Genomic DNA, 19123 nt, shown 5'->3' on the forward strand with positions numbered 1-19123 from the left:
TTTAAATCCTGGTTCAATAATGTAAATTTAGTAATTTTGTTATGGGAAAAAAAACTTACATATAATTACTGGAAAAATAAAAATGTTTTATGGTCTTACCACAGCTGTAGTTAATATGGTTTGGTTAGGTTTAGGCAAAAAAAAACAGTTCAGGTTAAAATATCTATTTTGTAAAGGGTAGGTGACCCAGAAAGACCTTGTTGTTCTGGTTAAAACAAAAACTACTTGTTTGCAGTTAGGTCATTACATTTGTGGTCAATAGGGGTGTCACAGTTTCAATTCTAAATTAAAAAATCTATGGAAATGAGGTAAATCGAAAATAGGTCAGAATCAAAGTGAGGAAGAAATGAGAAAGTAACAAAACAAAACTTCAAAGATGACACAGCGTCGCTCACAGGCAGCCTGCAGCTGCACTTTTCTATCTTCAAAAAAACCAGAGCATAAAACCAATGATCTATTGATCTTTACAAATCAAGAATCCATAGTCTTGAATTGTGACCACAGCCAAATTGAATCCTGGATTTGGAGAATTGTGACGTCCCCACTGTTCATGATTAGGCAGCGACTGTGGTCATGGTTAAAAAGAAAGAAGCAATTGATGGTAATAAACGGGATGCAAACAGCAGCCAAATGCAGAAAACGTGTCCATTTTTACTTTTATTTTAAGCCAACAGGTTAAACAGTATAGCTCCTAGATTGTGTGTTTTTTAACTACAGTTGCTAAAACTTTACTGTTAATAAGAGATACCATCAGTCCTCATTGTTTTCTGAGTCTCACTTTTATCAAGCTTGTTAAATATGTAATAAAATCTATTTCATCCATGAAATATTTCAAAACAGCTTCCCGAGAAAAAGAGCAGAAAATATGCCATGTATTCGGTAGCTTGTGGAATAACATAATTCTGGTCACTCAGCCTGACTAAAAACACAAAATCCAAATAAAACAGCATTTTAAGAGTATCCAGCTTCTGTATTGTGGCTCATTTCCAAGTGAAACAGGACAGGCAGGCAGGACGTAACGCTGAGGGGAATTTGATTTGCACACTGAAAAGTGGGTGTGTCTGTCTTACATCTTAGCTCTGTGCTGCTAAAATCTGATGATTGATTGACGATATTATTGGCTGGAATTGGTCACTTCAAGCCAACGTAAGCACATGTCATGTTTTGTTTTAAAGTAAGAAAACGAATGGATTTTGACTTAAGAAGACAAAGACAGATTTTTTGGCAGGGGCATATATAGTTGCATAATACGTTAACCAGGGATGTGATCTGAAACGGTTTCATTTGTCACAATTTTAAATAAATATGGCCTATATATTATAAAAAGATGTTGGTGTTTTGTCTGGTTTAGGATCTGGAATTTGATTTATTTATTTATTTTTTACACACTACTCAGTGGCCTGCCATAACAGAGTAAATTAAACTGATAATAGAAAATACTGAACTTTATGACACTGACAGAAAAAAAACAGCATTTAATGTGCATCATTTAATGTTACCAATACCTGACCTGCTTAATAAGGTCAGAGTCTGTGCGGATCCAGATCCAGCACATCATATCAGTGCATCCCAACCTGCTAATCCACCCTTTGATTAATGTGCACTCAGTGGAGGAGATAATATTCAACCTACAGAAAACTCAGCTGCTTCATTTCCCACTCTCTCTCTCTACAAAACCTTTTTTTTTCATCATGCTGCTGTGATATAGTGAAATCTTTACATTTTCATCCTCTAAAATAAATCCCTCCTACGCATAAAGTCACACTCACACAGGAACACAGAAGAAATGTGCCATGAAACTTAATCACAAAAGGTCATGTTGGCGAGTGAGGAACAGATTAAATTAGCATAGTATTAGATATGGAAAATGATTTCTGTCAAATCAAACTGTAGCACAATTATAATATGTTAATTACTTATTTCATTAAGGAAGTTGATTGCAGTTCACAGATGAAATCATGCAGGCAGAGACACCTGGAAAGAGGTGATGAAGCTTGAAACCGGTCTCACTCTCTCCGTCTCCTCTGTCCCTTCTGTCATTTCCGTCCCGCGTTCCTCGTCATAGTTTCTCCTCTATTCTCGCTTTGGCTTTTCACGCACATGCATTAATTGCTCGAACGTGCCACACAAAAATTCTTCAAAGGGCGCAGGACTTCTCATTTGTTCATCAAAGGGAAGATGATGAGTGGTGCCAGATCATATGACCTACCCACACTGCTCCTGAGGGGAACCGAGGAGCAGAACCAGCCAATGAAAACATGAAGAAAAAACGAGAGCGAGGAAACATTGACAAAGATTTTTCATTGAGCAGACTGGACAAACAAGATCAGATTTACCAATTATGTTAGAACAACATGGAATTGTTTGTAATAGAAGGAAATATAATCTGTGGTTGTGTGTTTATTGTCTCATGTTGAGAGTGAAGAAAATGAACTGAACAGTTTGTGCTTTCATGATGTTTAATCCTGGGATATGACTGAAAGTTCATCATTTAAACAGTTAACAGGACGCTACCAACTGCTTTTGTTTTCAAGAGACGGAGGAATAATGAATCAGACTGAAAATGTGCAGATTGTTGACAACTTCATTGTTTGGTTTGCTTATTGAGGCAACATACTAAACACTTATGAATTTCGGTCTATGGTGAGAGTGCACAAGACTGAATAAACTTCAGATTTAGAGCGACTACAAGGTGGGAAGACAATATTAACTGGTTATGAAACCAGTCTCAAATTATTACTGATGCCTCTATATGACCTATGTGAGCAAACACGGCACATCCTCAAACCAAAACAACAGAATAGGTCGATTAGTAGGTCGATTACTCCCAAAACAACATATATTACCGATGGAGAGGACCAGCAGTGACGGGCCTACTGGATCTTAACTACATTTCATAAGTCCTGTGATATTACACAAGTGGTTTATATTGTAAAACACAGTTTAGTTAGGTTTAGGCACAAAAAGACTTGGGTAGGGTGAAGAAGAGATTGTGCTTTGTGTTACAGTAATTACGTTATATACGTCACATGACAGAGGTGACTTGTCTGATGGAAGTCATGTCCATAATAAAACTTTAAACAACACTACGTTTACTTTTCATTTCACACAGGACTAAAGCCCTCGTCTACTGGGTGAAAGTTCTGCTCTTGTTTGAGCCATCCACCTCACCTCCTTCAAATACAGACTCTGTGTCCTTATACTGCATTCATGTGGCGTCGGAGTGATGGGAAAAATGATTTCCCAAATGGGAAAATTCATGTGAACGCCCCTCGAGTTGGAACAACAACTCGGAAAGTCAGAGAAACTTTTGTCGCCAAGTTGCCAAATTGTTCTCGGTTGATGTCAGATATGTAGAAATATGGTGGATGAGAGTAAATGTCAGTTTTGGTCACATGTAATTTGTAATTTAACTGTTAGATGCTGTCTACATTTTAGTGTCTTATTACATACATTTACAAAGGATCGTGTATCTGGTTTGACTGTCATATATATTATTTACAAGTTTCAGATAAGAGATACAAACATTCTGTGAAATGTTGTTATATGTGGGTCAATATAGCAGCACTGAGAAATTTATTGCTTCATTTACCATCAACGCTGACTGGAGTTCCACATAAAATTGGTGGATTTTCCCTTTAAATATACATGTAAAAGTTTACCGCAGAACTCACCACAAATACATCTGGCTCAGCACAGAAGAGTTTGAAAGAGTGACCAGAAAAAAACATTTTACAAAGTATTAAATACAAAGCTACCAACACCAACTAGTACATATAATCTACTATACAGCGGCCATTTCCAGATAATAAACCTCCAACCACTGAAGAGAAATCACTGTCAAGTACAACCAAGAAATCCTGAACCAGAAGTCTACCTGATACAGTTTGTAGCAGCAGGCTGACTATGATTATGAATTTAATAATACATAAATAAGCAGCAGGTGAACATGAGTAGGCTACAAGCACAAACTGTCAGATTAAGACTGGAAATGAGTGAAGGTGGTGTCAGGAGCAGCATGAAGCAGAGATCAGGAGCCCATCAGTCAGATGTACCAAGAATAATAAAGCGAGCTGACAAGCTTTGAGTTTAAATGTTTCTGTACTGCGTCACTGAACACGAGGAAACCGGCAGAAAGTAACAAAAGCTTCCCAAGACATCAATATTTGAGGAATAAATCCTGCAAAATAAAATCCATACTTACATCCCAAAAGCCAACATACAATTTTACCCTCTGCTAGAGACGCGAGTTTGCATCGAGTCAACAGGAAACTCCAAATCAACAGCACCAACCAGGAGGAAACACGTCACACGCCAGTTGAAACCATTAAATATGAAATCTCACACACGCCAGTTTTCTTTTTCACCAACACATAAGAGCATGAACGCAACATAAAGCAGCAACCAAATGAAAATATTCTTAGTCGCAAAGGAAATAATTAATACCAAAGCAAATACTGCACCTTGAACACAGACAGCAGCAGCAGCATGAGAGCGGAAACGAGACAAGTCAGCGTTTGTGCGTAAACTGCAAACACTCACCTGATGAAGAGAAGCTGAGGAAGAAATCCCATGATGATCTGATGTGACCAAAGTTATCCAGATGTGACATGATCGCGCTGTTTGCAGGCAAGTTTCATACAGAGGTGTTATATAAACAAAGACGCAGCATTTTCGCAGCAGATTGAGCGCACCTGTAGGCGCGCAGGTGAACGGCATGGCGTTTTAAAAGGTGGGCGGGGCTTCTACAGGTTTAAATAGACCGCCTCCAGCAGAGGGTGCGCTTGATTTATGTTGCAGCCAGGAGAGTTTGTCATGTGAAGCAGCTCACGGGCTTCACGCCATTAAAATATGTTTGTTTTAATTTTCTGAAAGATTTTTTCATTAATGCAAGAGCAGGTTTGGTATGTTAATTTAGACATCTGTTTAGTTTTTAGGGTTAGAGTTAACTCTAACCTTTTATTTGTTTGTAGAGGTGCATCAACAATAGAAAATTATATATCAAGCACACACAAAACATATAGAAGAGAAAAAAGATTACTAATCATAACAAAACAAATTAAGAAAAATATTTCTCCTAATCACCAGTTCAAGTCAAAAGAGGTTCACTGGCATGGAAAATCAAAATGTACATGGTCAAAGTGTGAAATAAAAACCACAAAAAATGCATATACAGAAGAAATGTGGTATTGCCCTTACAAATATCTGGATACATTCAAATGAGAACAAAAATAGCTTAAAATAAAATGGAAAAAAGTAGATTTTCAATTTAAAAAAATATACAAAATAAATGATAACCATATTAACATTGCAATCTTTTTTTCATGAAAGTATTTACAGACTGTTTTTATTTGTCATTTCAAATTTAGACAGCCTCAGTCACCTTCAAATTCACTCTCCTGACCCAATTAACTTTCCAGGTCTATGTGCTCAAAATAATTTATAATAGCTCTGATTTTCCATTAATAGAATAAGTAACATTTTATAAGGATATATGTGCGGACAGTTCAATTTACATTTTTCCATGTAACAAACAGATATAAAAAGATTTGCTCATTCTTCCTCAAATAATGTTGTTTTGGATATATTCTACCTCATTGCAGAATCAATACAGAGAGCTGTTAAGATTATTTAAATGTGAAAAGGATCAATAATTAAGGGGAATATAATGACATTAAAAATGCATAGAAAATGATAAACCCTAAAGTCTACAGTGTGTGTTTATGTTTCACATTGTGTTTCATATTGTTTTATCTTGTGTGAGATATTTTGGGGTTATATGGACGGTGCATCAGTCTTTCTCACCTTCATCCCCTGAGCTGTTCAGTGCAGCTTTATAATAAGTGTCATGATGAGGATCAAAAGCAGATGTAGGTGTGATGGTGGATGGACAGAACACACATTTGTCATATAACCATAAATGTTTATTATGGCTCCAGTGAACAATCAGAGGAGTCGACAAAACATTCTCATTCTCTTGTGAAGTTGTTCAAATTTCCATTTCCTCCTGAGCACTTAAAGGGCTTAAAAACTGAGCACATATTGAACTTATTTAGTGGCTTTATGTGAGGTTTTGATCATTTTACTCCCTAATTATTATAAAGTGCACTTACTGGCTATGTCTAGATGGTAACCGTAGATTTGCAGAGCTCTCACAGATACACACTTGATTCAGCACAGGCTTTAGGAAGTCAGGTGATCAATGAAGACCCACAAAATCTTTGTAGGGAGGAGGTTACGGTGATTGAATGGGTTATGGCTCCTATAGACAGTGAGATCTCAGCTATCTTCTAAGTTTATTGCACACCCAACTGTGCGACATGGCGCAAATAAAATTGGGTACGCCATCAAGTTTGATGTGCATAGACTGTGCAATGATCACACCTACTTAATCGTAGGCTACAACTCTATACTGGTAAACAATGAAGCTCGGAAAATATTGAGCCCTTGTAATAATGGTATTCATGGGTACAGAAAAAAATCCAGAGAAGAAAAGGAGGAGGAAGACAATGTGGACCTGGTCATGGCGATGGCATTGAGGCCAACTTGGGATACCAGTTTTGCAAAGAGAGCTTGAGGTAATCTTAAATATGTTTGTAGTATGCTAAGTTTGCTAAAATAGCATAAATTTAAGTTTGTAAGTTGCAGTATGTACTGAAATGATCTGTTTTTGTCCACCAACATGCATTACCTTCATATTGGTTGGCTAGTAGATGTAGGTCGTAGCACCAGTCTTACTGTGAGATGATTATCCTACACATTGGTCATCTTTCTTCTGGGACAGCCCAAAATCACACAGTTAAGATTTTAACGCAGAGGACCAGGGTTTACAGGTTTTACCAAAAGTTATCACTGACTTTTTATTTTAAGACTTAGTTGACTTATTATTTTCAGTTTGTTAAATCGTTACTTTCAGTTTTCAGTCACAGTTTGGTTAGGTTTAGACAACAATACTACTTGGTTAAGTCTAGGAAAAGATCATGGTTTGGGTTAAAATAATAAGTCAGCATTGACTTAAGGTTTCACACAGGATACAAACAGGGGCTTTCTGATAGAAAGGCCTGAAGACAAATTCCTCCCATGTGCAAGCTGCTTCAAAATGAAAGGAGAAAACACATACAAATCTCACGGTACTTTTGCAAATCTAGGGTTATCACCTATACATGACCATACATTTCTTCATACTTCTGAGTGTGAAATTTATGCTCCTCGGTGCAAAGTGCCCTCCAAGATTCTCACAATGCAGTGAGTAGTAGTAGTTCTTTAGTAGTGTTCATTACCAGTACATTCATTTTAGCTAATTCCACGATGCAATGCCTCTCCATCAGCAGACTGACATCTCTAGTTCTCATGATATTCTAAATATTCAAATTCCTGTTTTCTCTGAGCACTCTGAAGACCTCTCATCCATGTTTGCAAGAACGTTGAGCCTCTAAATTCATTTTTGACCTTAAAAACAGCTGTTGACGAAACAGTCTTCCCTCGGGGTCCATTTAGTAGCCTTTTTGGAGCTTTAATAAATAGATTTGCCCCCGCCACAGTGTGACGTTGTGGTAATGCAGATATGTAACAGTATAGGCCAGTGAGGACACTCAGTCGCCTCATTTGCCTTGTAGTATGTATGCTGCCTGTTATATCTGGGTGGACAAGTCCATCAGTGCTTGAGGATTTGTAAACTACATCCACACATAAACCAACTTTTGAGCGATAAATCATTCTACAAAGCCGTCACATTTTGCCAAATTGGATCCATTTCTGGCATAATTTATTATCTAATCAGTGGCCAGAAAAGTTTAAGCCGATCTGAAGCCTCTTTGCCTGATTGAAAGACTGACACGTCTTGTGTGAGTTACTGAAAGGCTGAAATACTGCGCAATGATGGCAACGCTAAATGACACTTGCCTCTGACAAGTGGCAAATGGAGAGGATTAACATGAGCCAATGAGCTACAGAATGAATATATGTTCAAACCTCATTTGAAGTGGCATCTGTGACATTGCCATGCCAATTTAGAGAGAATTCAATCTGCCGGCATCAACTCTCTAAAACTGTGATTGGACTTGTGAAGAGAGCAATTTGTTTCTAAATGTGTGCAGTCAGGCCTCTTTGTGATTATGATACGATATCTGTATTTATTCTTGAGCTTCAGCTGTATTCTCGGCTCCATCAGCACTCAAATTAGCCTTTCTTATCATGTATTTGAGGGAAGATTAGAACATAATACAGTCTATCATTTTGAGAGGCAGGGTTAATGTTTGCTGGGATGTTTGAGAGGTTATCAGCTGTCAGTACAAATTGCTAGAAAGTTGATGAAGTCTGCGTTTCATTTGTGACCAGCAGTTAATCCAATGTACCAGATTTGTATTCTGGGATGAATTATTTTTGATGAGCCTGCCATCCCTTTTTCATGCATGTTTATACCGTCCATAAATGTAACTGTCGCTGTCAGGGTTTTGCTATTTTTTCCTACATGCTGCTACTTTTGAGTTTTGTTTCAAAAATATACAGTAAAGGCAACTTTTAATAATATGGTGCTTATTTTTTCTCCACTTTGCAGCTATATTTCCAAACTCATCTCAGGTCATCAAATACTAAATACTGCTTTGTCAAACAACCTTAGTGTCTCATATTGATGCTCAAGGTAGCCTTAAGTATCGAACATTTTTTTTTTCCTTTCTTTTATGCATTTATTTTGACAGGACTGCTGAAGTGAGGACATGAAAGGGGCAGAGAGAGCAGAGAGAGTGGGGCAATGACATGCAGCAAAGGGCTGCAGGCAGGAGTCAAAGCCACCGCCGCTGCAGAGGACTCACGGCCTCAGTACATGGGGCAAACTCTCTACCAACTGAGCTACCAGGCAACCAGAAAGCCTATTTAACACGTGATTAACATGGAACAGTTTGGGTAGGTTAAGGTGTCACTATTTGATGAGTTGAGAAAGAGAACGGGCTGATATTTCATTGTAGTTTTGCTCCAAATATCCTAAGTAGATGCAATCCTGAAGGAATAGTTTGACATTTTGGAAAGTACACTTATTTGCTTTCTTGCTGAGCATTAGATGAGAAGACTGACTCTCATGTTTGTACAGTGAATATGAAGGTACAGCTAGTGGCTGACTAACTTAGCTCAGCATAAATGCTGAAAACAGAGAGAGAGAGCTAGCATGGCTCTGTCCAAAAGTGACAAAGTCTGCCTCCCAGAACCTCTAAAGCTCAATAATTAACAGGTCATGTTGTGCTTGTTTAATCTTCGCAAAAAACAGATTGTTAAAAATGACAAGTAGAGGCTCCAGGAAATTACTGAACAGAGGCAGGTTAGCTGTTTCATCCTGTCTCTAGTATTTTTAATCAAGCGAAGATAATCACCTGCCGGCTGTAGCTTCGAATTTACCTACGGTGACTAGACATCCCAGTTTGTCTGGGATTGTCCCAGTTTTAAGCTGGGTGTCCCGAGTCCCAACGAATAATGTTCTGGTTTAACATTCACTAACAAACTGTCCTAGTTTTCACCACAATTAAAATAATCATTATACTGTTTTCAGAACTTAAATAGATGTTTATGATGGTCTGTGTCACTCATTATTACCTAATCAATATTTGCAATACGCATCAGAATTCAACACTGATTTGTCTGTTTTAAGTCAAACAATTAGTGTTGTTGTTAAGGCTGTTGTGAGTCACAGACAAGCCTATGATGCTTGAGGCTCTTTCTGACAGAATCTGTCAGTACAATAACAGTTATTTGTCATGCTGAAGAGAAAGTCTGTGTTTTCTAAAGAGCTCCAGGAGGCTTACTCCTTATTTTGTAAAGTACTCAGGAACAAAAGTTCTGCGTTAATGGCGTTCATGCTGTTGAAAGGTGTGCTTGGTAAGTAGGCCAACACTAAGTGTTAAAATAACTGTCTGTCACCCTGATGAAAACGCCCATGGTGAGTGTAAAAGCATGTACATGTGTACATGCGTGAATGTGCAGTACACCTGTGTCCTAGTTTGACAATATGGTCACCCTACATTTACTGTATAGACATGAGAGCGGCATCTTCTAGAACAAATTAGCATAGCCTGTTTCCCAAAATGTGGAACTGTTTCTTGACCAAATCTATCCCATGTTCTTATAGATGAATTGCACGTAACATTAAATAAAACAAATGCAATCCAACAGACAAATATAACAAAAAAGAAACAAATATTTGTACTGGCATGAAATCGATTCATGTGCTGTGCATGTGAATGGCTGTTCAAGAGGTGTGCCATGTAAATGCTATTAAAAAAAAAAAACAAGAAACGAGAAACGTACAAACTATTGAATATAGAAACATATCTATTCCGTGTATTTTTAAGATTAGTTATAAAATTAGGAAAAATGTTATACTAAATTCAACGTCTAACTTTTATTTGAAATTCATATTTGAAAGACAACCCGCAGCTTGTCGTTGCTTGCATTCTTAAAAGCACTGATTTTGTTCGTCGGATGTTGCAGGAAGCTGCATGAAATGCTGCATGTGTCTCATGGTTTGATTATTGTGATGAATGATTATCATCTCTCTTGCTCTCACAGGGCAACAGAGTATAGGAATGACCAGTTTCTTAGACTATTATCTCTCATCTGTTTGTGCAAACGGCACTTTAATGCTTCAGAGGAGATGTGTCTGAATAAAATTAGAATAACTGGATGTGAAAGAGGAGGTTCACTCTGGTGGGGCCTAGTGTTAAAACAAATTGTGTGTGCATGAGCGTGTGTGTGTGTGTGTTGCAGGAGACAGGAGTGTGTGTGTCTGCGTGTGTGTTACGTGTGCAGGAGAGCTTGTGTATGCCCTGTCATATGATAAATGTTCTCTCTCTTATAATCTATGTGCTTCAAAATATGATGTATGTGAGGATGAACTTTGAATTATAACCTAAAGAGTGACTCATTAATCTTCTGACTTTGGTGGCGAGTGGACCAGTGGAATCCATTTTGTGTGTTTATGTTTTATGAATAATGCAATATTGCGACTGGCCAGCTGGATCTGGGCAGTGGCGTTCAGACACATAAAAGTCGACATACAAACAAACAGCTCTGTTTCCTGGAATGAAAAGGAGGTGAAGGCATGTTAGCATTCACAAGGAAGGTCAGCTGATCCTATTTGGGTTTCGCTGTGACCTCAGTGGTGTGGCGATGTAGCAGTGACCACGGTGATGCTTCATATCCTGCTCTGTTTTATCACTTTAGCGTGTTCTGAACTATAAATTGGCTCACATAATATCTCACTTCAAGTGACGGCATTTAATTAGTCTTTGTCCAATTACAAAGCTGAATCTGCTCAAAACAAATCTGTAGCCAGAAATGTTGAATTCAAGAGGCTCCAGTGTGGTATAGACATGTTTAAAATGTCTGTCTTTGGTCACTTTGGTCCAGACTGAAGTATCTCTACAGCTGTTGGATGGATGTTACGGTCCTCACCTGAATTCTCCTTTACCATCACCACGAGGTCTGTGATTTTAAGTGAAATATGTCAGCAACTTTTGGATAGATAATCTATGGTACAGACATTTATGTCCCCAACAAGATGGACTGTAATAAATTTAGTGACACTCTGATGTTTCCTGCGTGCCAACATCAGGTGAAATTTTTATTTATCCCGTATTTTGGTTTTCTGACCAAAAAAAAAAACTAAGGGAGATTGTGAAATAGTGACAGAATCTACAAATATGTTTACATGGACATGACTTTTTTTGTGATGCTCAGCACGACTTTTAACTTCCTTTCTTACTGAGGCCTTTGTATTCCTTTTGCAACCGAAGCCTTTGATGAATAGTTTCCACCCTTGTCTGTCTTGTGCGATCTTCTCCCACTGTTGTCATGTCAGTGCATTCTTCTTAAACTCTGCGCTCCTTCTCAAGAGGCCAGTATTTCAAAACTTTTCATCTGGATCACAATTATCCAGACAGGATTAAATCTCAAATTTGGCTATTTCAAAACACATTTCTTCCTCATCAGCGACATGCTTCATGCTTCATAATATTGCCAAATGATGCAGTGGAAGCCCCAAGATGACACTTAGCTACCACTGGCAGCACTGCAGCTGAAATGATAAGTTAGTTTGAACAGGTAGAGGCCTATCCAAAGCCTGCAAAGCTAGATTCTGTAATCCTGATGTTGTGGTATCTGGATCAGAATGATCCTTTCTGAAACTCCTTTGAAATACCAGGACAAAACCCACAAGATTACTTTTAGTCAGCAAAAAACAGGATTGCAAAATCTGAATAACTTTGATCTAGATTAAAAAGTTTGAAATACTGACCCCAGGTGTTTCTTAACCCAATAACAACTTTCTAACTAATGTATTATCCACCATTACATGGTCAAGTTAGCAATAATAAATATTCAATGTCCCTATACACTTTAAAAATAAAGGTCTTTGGTAGGTTTAGGAAAAACATCACGTTTTGGGTTAAAACAATCAGCGCTGACTATTTCTCACGTGGAAACCAAACAGCCGTCTTCACCAGAAAGAAAAGCGTCTAGGTCGACTGTGAAAGCAGCTTATTACAAATTATATATTTGTTTATTGTTAGGCAATAACATCTAGTGGGCGTAATAATTATGACCGGAAAAGTATGAAGAGTGAGACAGTCCACACATGCAAAACAATGTTTCCTAACCCCATTCAAGTAGTTTTGTTGCCTAAACTTACCCAAACTATCAGGTTACTGTTTTGTACCTGTTGGTAGATTTAGTTTGCAGTAAAAAAAGAGACAGAGCAACCATTTTGACACATTTACAAACATCACAAATAAAGACAAACATGATAAATGTGCTCAAATAATGAAATTGAGAAATAACAATGAAAAAATACTTACGTAATGTAGCTATGGTAAAGTAAGCCTGTCGTTGCCATTACTCTTAAATGGCGCTTTGGTAGTTATTGTCAGTGAAGCTATTCTGTCGTGTAGATATGAGGATATGTTGGAATCCAGCCGCTGTCTGCTGTGTGAAAGTCCTGAAGAAAATATATTGAAGATATGCAGGTGAATATTGTAAATGCCTTACTGTGTACTCTCTAACTAGAAAATTAACATATAAATATATATTTAGAACTAGCCAATCAAGTTTCATTGGAGGTGACATCCAACCAAAAGTCTAAAGCCCAAATATAATTGGTGCACTATCATTTGTGACAAGAAAAAAGCAGAAAATCCACACAATTGAGAGGCAAGAATGGGCAAACATTTGAGATTTTTTGCTTGAAATATGGCAATTAATTAATAATCAAAATAACTACAGATTTATATATTTTGATCACCTAATACACAAACCCTTAGTCTCTACTCCTTGCAATATGACACAAGCTGTACTTCTGATGTGGTTTATTTTGTTCAGTGAGAATTTGCGCATGTGCGCGCGCACACACACACACATACACACACACACACACACACACACACACACACACACACACACACACACACACACACACACAGTGAAATGACCTGCACTACATCTGTTCAGATCATTTCTAATAAAAAACATCCCTCGTTAAATTTTTACAGTCATTTATGCATTTTCTGGATCAATTATTGTTTCCCACAGGGAGAGCAAAAAGCGGTGCACAATTGTCCGCTCTGCAGTTTCATACAGTCATTTAGGTCCTGAGGCCCCGGTGGCGTTCTCAACCTGAGTGACAAAATCCTTTTCAAAGGGAAATGTAAAAACCTACCAAGTTATCAGGTGAGCCGCAGCAGACACAATGTAAGAGGTGATTTACTGTGAGCAGCTACATGTCACCAGGGCTTTCTTTGTTTCCCTCAGGTCTGATTTCAACTTAAATTGCTTCTGTGAAGACTCGGCTCGGCTTCTCATTATGTTGCCCCTCCTACCGCTCAAACATTAAGGAGCCTCGTGTACTGTGCTGTACTGTATCCTCACATGGTAATACCCTCATTCTTTACCTCAACGTGTCGTCTGTCTTAACTTCTGAGGAGGTTTTATGATTTATAATATGAAGTCCACGCCATCAAAAAGCTGAGTAGAAGCAAAAGCTGGGAATCAAACTTTTCACACAATGATTAAAAAAGTGACTATATTATAGGATATATATATTTTTATATAAATATATTTCGCACAATACAGACTGATATAATTAATGCAAATGACTTACATAATTTAAAGGATTTGTTTTTTACAATTTTAACATTTTGTCAGTTATGAACTGAATTTAAAAATTCCATAATTAAACAGGCGACATGGTGCAGTTTGTTGTTGATAATGAAAATGAAGACAGCCCCATTTCATGGATACATAAAAATGACTCAGTCACTAACATTACTGTAACACAATGTGACACACACCAGCTCATCTTTGTAATTATTTATGTTAAATAACAGTAATTATAACAATACTTAAGCCTACTACTGACTGACATTATGTGTAACACACTAACAGGTTTACCTCATGAAAATAATTAATTTCTGGGAAACCTAGAACTTAGGTTTTAAAGGAATAGTTCCACCTTTTGGGAGATACTCTTATTTGCTTTTTCTGAATAGAGCTGAGGTGGTTGGCTGAGCTCACCATAAGGACTGGGGACATGGCATAGTGCCTTTCTGGAATCTGTTAGCGTGAGTTTGCCAGACAACCAGCAGAGATGGAAGTCAGTTGCACAGGCAAGAAATAGGCTGCAACTGAAACAACTCCCTCATTCATTCACTCACTGCTCCCTATATAAAAGACACTCAATAGTTAACGCCATGGTAAGCAGTTAATTAAGATTTCAAAGACTTACAAATAATCATCTTAATGTAGAGCTGCTCAGTGGTCATCTGTAAATGTGAAGCACTGCATTGTGTTTTTTTTTTTTTTTTTTTTAGCAGAAATTAGCTGACATGCAATGGACAAGTTTTTTCATTCCATTGTGGATTTTTGTGGACAGTGTATTTCTGTCTTCATCTATATTATTAATTATTACTTATTGATAGTGCATAAACTAGAAATGAAGAAATCTTTATGTATGTATATATGTCTGTCCTTAGATTTTCTCAACAACTGTTCATCCAGTCGACCTCTGACTTGCAGAGGATCCGTGTGTTAAGTGTCAAGTGTTAAGCCGATCAGACGAGTGGTTCCTGACAACGCTGCAAGCAGCACTTTTTGAAGCCAAGCCACCGGCACACGCTTTGAATGGTCATGTACTGAACAGGCACTGACTATAGTAAACAGGAAGTGTTTTCAGACAGTCCAGCACATAAATTCTGGTAAAGCCACAACATATTGTTATCTTAGTTTTTGTACAGATTAAACAAAGAAGATAAAACTAGCCTTAACTAGTTTCCCCATGTTTCCAGTCATGTTTCCAAACTAAACAGCTGGTGGCTGTACCTCAATATTTAGTAGACACACTTGAAAGTGCTATGTTAGTGTGTTTATCAAAAGGTTAAAGGTAGGACAATTCTTTTTTTGTAAAGTATATTTAATTAGAAGTAAACTAAATGTACAAAATAATATAATACAAGAATAAAAGATCACTGTCTTTTGCTGCTTCCTGGTTGACATTATTAATTTATGCATATGTGCTGTATGTCACTCAGTGTTTGATCTTTTTCCAATTAATGAAGTTTTTAACTTCTTTAAATGACTTTCAAGCAGTGTGTAGGATTTACTGCCGTTTAACTGTGAGCTTGCAGATTGCCAACACCTAATATCACTCTCCCCTTTCTAGCATATGAGAACCGTGAAAATCTTGAAAAACACAAAACGTCATATCTAGAGCCAGTGTTTGGTTTGTCCGTTCTGGGCTACTGTAGAAATATGGAAGTGCAACATGCTGACCTCCTCAGATGACAACACAGTCTCTGTATTTATAAATGGCTCATTTTATGGCAGCAGAAACATCACAATTCTTATTTTCGGCCAATTATACACCAATGAAAACATACTTATGAATGTTATGTTCCATTTCTTTCATATCCTGCCAATAAATCTTAATAGTTGGGCCTTGAATTTCATCCACCCATCGGACTGCCTTGTCAAATAAGTGACAAAAGTGCTCATTAGACAACTTACATGCTTTATTTGGCTCTGTTAATGATTCCTTTTTGCAATATCCAGTAACAGGATATGACACACACATATCTGTACACACACGCACTATCAGGCCAGTGCAGCTGGTCGACCCACCACAATCATCTGAAACAAGATAGAGAAGGATCTAGCTGGCAGGAAAGTATACATTAACAAACTTGTAACTGCTGGCGAAGTGCTTCTCACGCTTCCTGTGTGCAGCCAGGCAGCCATAACCAGATGCATCAAGCACACATTACATCCCTATACCCTGAGTATTTACTCTGCCATCCAGCCAGAAAGATTAGTTTAGCTGGAGAGTTGATTTATGGACGACAGAAAGTAATCCCTTCTTGTCCTGCGTGCTGTAGTCGTGCCTCCTCCTTTGCCACCGCGCCGAGCTTACACAGTCTGAAAGCCCTTGATACCGTGTTCGCCCTAAGGTGTAATGTTTGATAATATAACTACTGCTTCTGTCACCCAGACCCCCCACCCCATCTGCACCCACAGCCGAGCCTCCACCCCCCACAAATACATTACAGACCAACAATGCTTTGAGATTTATGAGGGAGTAGTGGCACAGGAGGGATGGAGGGAGAGACAGAATATGCATTGATTGAAAGCCCCAGATAGTCCCATCCAATCCCGCCCCAAAGAACATCAGTTATTTTGCATCCTGACACAGCGATTGATAACTCGTAAATGTGTGCGGGGATGACAAATGCAGATGGAAACTGACTCTGACAAAAATGATAACGGCATCGGTCTCGAGGGGGTGACGGAGGTGGAGGCGGGATGCTGCTTAAAATATTTAATAATTGATACGGAGCCAGTGAGATGTTGTTTGACCCTGGAGGAGTGTGAATGTCATCAGAAAATTGCCAAGACTTTGAAGTGAAATACATTAATGATGCGTGCTAGGGTGTGTGTGCATTTGTGCATTTTGTGTGTGCATAGGCTGTATAGTATGTTTGCAGAGCAGGCCAAGAGGTTGTGGCCTGTAAGGGTCATTAAATTATATCACCACTACAATCATTATTTGTCTTCAGGACATAAAATGTAATATTTTTTTACTTCTCAAGGCAAGAAGTGCTGTAAAAACAATGTTTTATCGTGCACTGTTAAAGGCCTAAAATCAGTTGTGTTGTGCTTTTTACAAGCAAGGAATTAGAAAATATACAAACAGAGGAGTTATGATCTCAGATCTAACTTTGGTTTTAAGTATCTTCACATTCTTAAATCATAGAAATGACTGTTTAGAAATATTTTTCAAAAGCAGTTGATTGTTGAGTCTCATCTCCAGGACATGAGTTAGGTTTTGTTTTCTCCGTACGTGCATGGACCAGTTTACTGAGTCAATCGTTTGTGTGTGCACGCGTCAACCTTTGACAGCACTCATTTTTTTGTCCCTCCTGTCTTAATTCTTTCCTCCCTCTTCTCTGTACATTCAATAAGTACATTTCAAATACATTACTCCTCCGGTCAGCAGTCAACATGGAGAGAGAGACTAATTAGCTTACTGTAAACAGCTGAGCGTGGGCAGCAGGGCAGGTTGAGAAGTGAGAGTGAAGATAAATCCACTTTTTAATCCCAAAAGTTTGAAACATAAACTCTGAGCTCTCCTCTTACCAGTAAAGGCATCGGCATCAGAGCAAAATCACTGTTACTTCGATGTTTCTTCCCTCAGAAACTCCGGTCTGTCGCCAGCCCTTTCCTGACAGAGCTCCCCTGCTCACAGCAGCTGTCTGTCAGCTCGACAAAAGTCCTGCAAAAGACGCAAATAAATGCAACTAAAGTTAAAGTCAAAAGTAACCAAGTGAGCTGGACTCTTTAAGAGTCTCCTTCTGATAATTCCGTTTTACAGCAACTTTACCTGCAGGAGTTTCTGCCACTGATTCAAGCTTTCTACCGAAGGGATGTGCACACGCAGCAGCACAACAAATAGGAACGCCCGGTCTCTGAGATGACCTGTGATTGGTCAAAGTCTCCCATCGCAGGCCAGATTTCTTAAAGCCTGAAAACAGAAACAAGAGGAGGTGCAGAAGTCTAGTTCTCTCTCAGACTACTTGATTTACAATATACTGAAAGGCTATTAAGGAATTATTGTGCAAGGATGCCAAAAAATTGTTGCCTACCCCACCTTTAAAACTTGTAAGCACATCACGTTATGCGTGGTGTCATGTGACTCGTGTCATATGACTTTGTCTTGCAAGTCACTCCAGTCGTAAGGTAACCTAGTTATCCTATATCCTAAACCTACTTAAACTACAACTGTTTCATAATATAATCACTTACTTAAAAGGCTTTCTGGCAGCGTCTCATACAGCAGTTAAAGGGTACATGGTGTTTCAGCATGAGACGCCGAGGGGCATCACAAAATGTTGGTGTGTGACCTGTTGGGGTGAGAAAGGTTTGGCTCTGTTTTAACTATAAAAAATTACACTGAAGAGATACTTCACTTCATATAGTCATGTCACTGCTCTGTGTATGAGCAGTGTTGACTCTAACTGTAGCTGACCTGACTCTGCTGACCTCCAACATAGTATTTGTATTGATTAAAGAAGCAACAAAACATCCCTCCTGTCCGTTAACAGTCCTGATAACATGTTGTGTGAAACAGAATTACATTTTCATCAACGCGATGACGAAATGTTGTTAGTAACATGTTTGGCAAGCAGCAAAAATAGTGTATCTAATTAGTTTTCTGTCAAAATATCCAAACTTTCATTGCAATATCTGCTCATAGTGACGACTTTCACTCAAAAAAATGTTGTCTCCGAATATAATAAGAAAAGGTTGCATCATTTCCTATAGTTTTTTCTTTCTTCATAAGAAATTTTGGAAATTAGTGGGAAGATTTTCAGAAACTGAGGACCCGCAAAATAAATTATTATCCTTACAAGAGGAAAAGGTTGCACAAAACTCAAAAAAACTCATCAAAATTCTCATTTAGCAGAGAGTAAATGGTGAACGAATCCAGGATGTTGCAGCTACAGGGTACACACCTTCATTTCAGTTCTCCTTGCAGCTATGCATGCTCTTCATACACTTCATATAACATTGTAATACTGTGATGTTCTTTGGA

Source organism: Lutjanus erythropterus, chromosome 16, assembly GCF_056507025.1.
Source record: "Lutjanus erythropterus isolate fLutEry1 chromosome 16, fLutEry1.hap2, whole genome shotgun sequence".
In the NCBI taxonomy this organism is placed as follows: Eukaryota; Metazoa; Chordata; class Actinopteri; order Lutjaniformes; family Lutjanidae; genus Lutjanus; species Lutjanus erythropterus.